Source organism: Miscanthus floridulus, chromosome 18, assembly GCF_019320115.1.
Source record: "Miscanthus floridulus cultivar M001 chromosome 18, ASM1932011v1, whole genome shotgun sequence".
NCBI classification, from domain to species: domain Eukaryota; kingdom Viridiplantae; phylum Streptophyta; class Magnoliopsida; order Poales; family Poaceae; genus Miscanthus; species Miscanthus floridulus.
The window spans coordinates 41860033-41866545 of NC_089597.1; the positions used below are offsets into that span (position 1 = coordinate 41860033).

At 47.9% G+C, this 6513-nt stretch overlaps 1 pseudogene; it reads right to left on the reverse strand.

Annotated features, from left to right (window-relative positions):
• Positions 1-1237: 1237 nt before the first annotated feature.
• LOC136519463 (pentatricopeptide repeat-containing protein OGR1, mitochondrial-like) lies at positions 1238-3024 on the reverse strand (annotated as a pseudogene).
• Between the last annotated feature and the right edge of the window lie 3489 nt (positions 3025-6513).

The window sequence follows — 6513 nt, forward strand, 5'->3', positions numbered from 1 at the left end:
TGCGCACACGCGAGGACCTCCGCGCGAGGGTCCGGAGGGGTGTGGGTCTGTAGAGACTCCACTACCACCGACGGTTGTCCCGGGACGTCCGCCATAGCGCACTCCTAGGACAGAGGGTGGCCAGGTGCCACGACGTCGCCGATGCTGGAGCCGTCGCTCTCAACATCATCATCCATGAGGTCGTGAAAAGAGGTGGAAGCGTAGCCCGCCATCCCCACGAATTCGAATGTGAGAGGGGGCGGCGCCAGCATCTTTTAGAGCCCCCATGCATACGCGTCCGCGGGGGACGCGAGGCCGTAGGGGAACCGATCGTATGACGATCGCGGCAGGGACAACGGGGTCCCTTCGGAGAGTCAGCGGAAAATATAAAAAAGTGAGTAAAGAACAGTATGTACGTTACTCACAGTGGGGTTTGAGCCCAGCATAGGCTCGGAGTGAAGCGCAGGTGTCTCATCGTTGAGGTCGTCAGGTGGCTCGGCGCCGACGGAGGGCGCTCCTCCTCCGATGGGCGTCGGGACAAGTGCCTCCTCGTGGAGGTGAAGCACGTCGAGCCGGTCGGCGATGAAGTCTAGGCTTCCGAAGAGGAAGGCCCAGGACGGCTCGAAGACGGGAGGAACCCACATCCCAACAGGTGGGAGTGTGGGAAACTCCAGCGAGCCGAAGCGAGTCGTATCGCTTGAGCCCGCCATGTCAAAGATATCCGCCTATGGCCTGCCACTCACGCTCCTTGATGATGTGCTGACCATGGCTGTACTCAACTCTTCTAACCTCTTAATGAAACACATGCATAAAGCATGTTCACGAAAAAGTAATGCACCAATGATAATTGCAGCTATAGTCCACTCGACCTCTTAGAGTTTGTAGGTGAACAATATCAAAAAATGTTTCATTGTCAGTTTGTCACAAACCTCGTAGACTTGTGAATATAGATAGATAACAGTCGTGGAACAACTTCAATTCAAAGCTTGCACAGTTGTCACAAATTTTTTTGGTTCTGCTTCCAAGATACTTCTCGAATTATTAGGCAAACTCAGGAGTTCGTGCAAGTCAGATAACTTTGCATCTTCTAAGAACTTTTTAATGTGATGAGCCCTTTGAACAGTAACATGGTGATCAAGAGTCAGTATGTTATATACTTTCATCCTCATTTTGACTAGAAATGCAGTCGCATCACTTGAACTCTCAAGGAGCACATGTTGTGTTTAGTAGGGCTGCAAGTGACCAATGTGCCAGCATTTTACCAGTAATCTCTGCAGGAACACTGTCCATCTTCAAACCGGTGGAATCTTGCCCTGTCCCGGATAATGATCACCCGACCATAGGCTTTAGAGATAAGTTTTGCCACCACATGACAGTCTCCACATATTCAGAGATTCTTAATCACTCGAATAGTCTCCCCAGGTGGTGTGGAAATTAACCCAAATGCAATGGCCAGCTTCTCGCTATGGTAGCTTAAAGCATACTGCTTCTCCTCCCCAATGTCATGTAGCACATTGCTCGTTTCTGGCTCATACCCCAGCTCACAGATTCTTGACCCAATTTCATCTAATGCTCTGTATATTTCCCTCCACCTCATGTGTTCTTTGTCACCATTAATGAACTTATGCATTACGCCATCTATTTCTGTGTAGCTGAAGCTAGGGACTTTCTTCACATCATTGCTTCGCATGGTGTCACGGACTCGACCAACATCCACCCACCAGGACTTGGACTTATATACATTGGACAGGAGCACATAGTCACCATCAACGTTAGAGCCAAGATCAGCAAGCTTTGTGGCAGCCAACTCTGCTAGATCCACATTACCATGCATCTTGGCAGCACCTAGCAATGTCTGCCAGAGGACAATATATGCTGGAAATGGCATATGCATAATCATGTCATGTGCCTCAGCAAGGCGGCCTGCACGGCCAAGGAGGTCCACAATGGTCCCATAGTGCTTCATATTGGGAGCAACCCGCATGGAATCGAAAACCCTGCGCCCATCATCAACAAGCCCAGCATGGTTGCACCCACCCAACACAGCAAGGTAAGTTACTTCATCCGGTTCAATACGAGCTGGCATTTCATCAAACAACTTCAGTGCATCTTCCCCGTGCCCGTGCATGGAAAGCGCCTGAATTGTAGCATTGTAGGACACAAGTGTTCGATCTTCTAGCTTGATGGAATGGAACACTTCGAGAGCCCGGCTCAATGAGCCACACTTGGAGTACATGTCAATAAGCGAGTTGCAGACACGAACATTGCCACAGCTCCTATTGTACGAGCAAACTCGTGCGCAGCCAATCCATCCTTTAATGCTCCAAGCTGTGCACATGCAGAAAGTGCAGCGACAACAGTCACCTCATTTGGATCCTCACTTGGCGGCAACTCCCGAAAGCTCCCTGCCAGCCTGCGGAACAGCACGAGAGCGAGATTCGGCTCCGTCCCCTGCGCCAGCCCTGCGAGCAGGGCGTTCCATGTGGCCACGTCCCGCACGGACATTTCGTCAAACACCTTCCGTGCGGACGCGAGGTCGCCGCACTTGGCATAGGAGTCTAGCAGCGTGGTCATCAGGCGGACATCAGCAGCCACACCGAGGCGGACGAGGATCGCGTGGAGCTGGAGTGTGGCGAACGCGTCCGAGCATCGGGCTGTGGCCTTCAGCGCGAAGGAGAGGGAGAGCGCATCGAGGCGAGGCCGTGGCGGCGCGGGAGAACGGAGGAGGCGGCCGGCGAGGAGGAGGAGAGAGCGCGCCGGGTGCGGGGAGGCGGCTAGGCCGCGTAGGGCGGCGTTGAAGTCGTTGGTTGCGGGGGACGGGAGGGAGCGGAGGAGGAGTAGCGCGTGCGGAAGCGCGTCTGCGTGCGGCAAGAGCGCTAGGCGGTCGAGGAAGCGCGCGCGGAGGGATGGGTAGGAGTGCAGCGTGCCTAAGGCATGGAGGCGCGCGTGGAACTGCTTGTAGTGGGAGAGCGTGGACAGGAGCGGAAGGAGGGACTCCAGCTGCTGCGCCGCCGCCGCTGCCGTGGACGTCGGCGGCGATGGCATTGGGCGGTCCTGGACCGGATGATGAGTGTCGGACTGTGGGATGGGCTCCTCCACTTATTAGAGTAGGAGTATAGTGGAATAAAACAATTCACCTTAAACAGGCTATAAGACACTCACGAACCACGACCCATATAACAAGCTACATCTATGCGCACCGATTTTTTTTTTTTTTTTGACTTGTTTGACTTATAAGTCGTATTTTTTCAGTCAATGAATAATATTTTTCTCTCACATCAAATCAGTCAACAGTACTTTCAGTCATGGCTTATCAGTCAAACAAGCCCAAACGAACAGGACGATGATTTGTTACCATATTTTCACCTAGTAGATACAGTAGTTTTCAAATCATATCTTTCTTATTCAAATGTATTGGTACCCATATTAATTCACATATGTTGATATTGGATCACTTCCAACCAGCGGCGGATTCAACGCGCGCGCGGGAGGGGGGGGGTTCGAGCCCCCTACCGATACCGGAGCCCTAGAGCCCCTCTGAATTTTTAGACAAAGTTCTATCGTGTAGGTGGAGCTGAGACTTAAGATCGAGTAGCAATCGGAGGTATGTTGCTGTCGCACTTTTGTTTAGCCCCCCCCCCCCCTAAAATTTTTCTTGAATCCGCCACTGCTTCCAACACACAAATTGACATAGATACAAGTGCATTCAAACAAGGTCTTAAGTAATCAAGTAAAAAGTATAGGGTCTATTTAGCAGCTTTTCCCACTATTGTTGTGGCTGATTCTCTCAAGTCACTGTCTAAACAGCAACAACTGCTGCAATAGAACAATTAGGTCATAAAGACCACCATTGTATAACCATTCATTAATATATGCAGCCTCCTGAATCTGGTAAAAATGCAATCTGATCGCCACACAAGTAGGAGTAGTAGCACCAAAAATAATATTGTTTTCATAAAGTAAGGCCAGAAATAGGCTCACGAATATCATCAATATGCCCCTTTTTTAAGAAAAACACACAAAAAGTAGCCTTCGGTGTGTGTGCCATGGCAGTGAAAGCAATAGACCAGTAAAGACGGCTTCAACAATGTGTTAAGAGCTACCTTATAGAATATTTTATTTAATAAAAAAAGATAGTGATAAGCTAACTCTTCATAAAGAGGAGCTCATACATTTTTTTCAATAATTTATCTATTTTATCTATCTACTCCTTTCGTCCCAGAATAAGTCTCCAACTCATGTTTCGAGGAGTCAGACAATCCAAACTTTGACCAAATATATTAAAATATTAATATTTGTGATACCATATAAGCATCATGAGATTCATCACAACATATATTTTTATAATAAAGCTATCTGGAGATACAAATATTGATACTATTTTTTCTATAAATCTAGTCAAAGTTAAAATTGATTGACTCATCAGAATACGAAATGGAGAGTTGGAGACTTAGGACCAGTTTGGTAGAACTCCTCTGCTCTAGATTGTTTGTGGAATCCTCAAATTAATTCTTTATATTTCTATAGGATAAACTCTATGCATATAGTTATTAAATGTGTGGAGTGAATAAAGAGAAGCTACTTTTTATTTAGCTCTCAGGCCTCGTTCGGCTTACCTTAAAAGCCAGCCTGTTCGGCTTCATTTTTCAGCCAGAACAGTGTTTTTCTCTCACAACAATTCGGCTTTGGCTTGTTTTTTCAGCAAATTTCAGCCAAACGAACAGGGCCTCAGCCTTCTATGACTTTACAGAATCAACAAAGAATCACTTCCCAGATGAAAAAAAAACTGTTTGACAGAACTTCTCCTAGATTTAGCCTAGAAGCCGCTCCGAGAGCTGTGCCAAATTAGCACTCACCAAAAAGTCAAACGACTAAACTCGCTGTGAGACCAAACACGATCCGGCGGCACACCTGCGCTACCAGTCTACCACAACGAAACAAGAAGCCCACTGCAAGATGGGGGATGCGAATCTGATAGCGGCCCACTATCACTTGACTTCAGGAACGGAGAAATTTGACTTCGAAGTGTGCGTTCGACGACACTTCACCGCCGCAACTCCTGCAAAGACCGACCCGTTGTGACTGCAAGTCTACAGTAGAGTAGGTGTCAGGCATGAGACGTCAAGCTCGGATGACCCGACCCGATGCATGCAACACCGAGGAAAAGCGCTGAAAGTGCGTGCGGACCTGCAGCACCCGTCGCCTATCGACAGCGCCGAGACAGACCGTGCCAGCAGCCACCAAACCCAAATAACCCGGTCGTACGTCCGGCACTCCGGCACCAGCGCCGACTCCCTTTCCCGTCTGTTCCATTCTTTCCTGATCTCTCTATCCTATCTCGTATATCTACTCTTCTACTTCAACCAAAAAGTCAAATAACTAACCTCGCTATAATCCGAGATGAGTGCATGATTCACGGGCACACGATGATTGACACGATTGGTTAGGAAAATGTACCAAAAACACTTTCTGCACGGTTAGGCCCTGTTCGCTTCTCTTATAATCCGTCTTTTTCAGCTTTTTTTTTAGCCGGAACAGTGTTTTTCTCACACAACAAATCGGTCGGAACAGTGTTTCGGCTTGTTTTTTCAGCGAAGCGAACGGGGCCTAAGAGGTGGATTAGAAGAGCAGTGGAGTGTAGTCATGTCATATATATTGTCATGTGCTAGTGCAAAGCATTGCAGTCAAGCTTTGTACTGTACTTCTGTCATACCACTTAAAAATAGGAACGGAAGCATGTCCTGTTGTTTTCCGTTTTGCCGTTCGTTTCCGTGACTAGAGGAGAGGGTTAACCTACTGAACGGATGATGTCACCAGTGCTCCGTATGATTGTCTCCTTTTTTACAATGGAACACACGTTAGTTGGTGCAACTATATATCTTAATCTATCTCAGACCGGAAAGGTTCCTCAGAGACAGAGAGCAATCCAACTGAACTGGGGCTGACAAAAAAAAAAGAAAGAGCTGTATTTGGCTTTGTTAACAAAACGCTGTGTATTTTACACCACTTGATATCATCATGATATGAGACTAGCTGGTAGTTGGCCGTCCTAAGCTTAGCTAAGACATGCATCTCCCCGGTGTCAACCTTCCAGACAAAACATCGTGCAAACCTTCACTGCCTATCGCGCCCCCTGTGTTGGCCCTCAATTATCAGAAATAAATCATGAGGTTTATGAGTAAAGCTAATCATGGTTTAAGATAAGATGTGTGCAGGGCAACTAACGCAAAAGCAACAAGAGGCGTTTCAAGGTAAAGCAAGAGGTGGACCAGTCACTGGCAGATACGAGAAAGACCGACGATGCGTCATGCTTGCTAAAACAACAACAACAACAACAAAAACAGACCGAAGATGGGTCTTGTGGGTGAAGCCGGATCGTAGGCGCCTGCTCGCATCCTTCCATCGCTGTCGATGCGTTCGAAGTGAAAAACAGATCGGCCAACGATGTGCACGGAACGGCATTGACCCAGCTTTAGACAAAAGTTGTCGTCGAGCAGTAGTAGTAGCTTTTTTTTATATATATATTTGTAATAA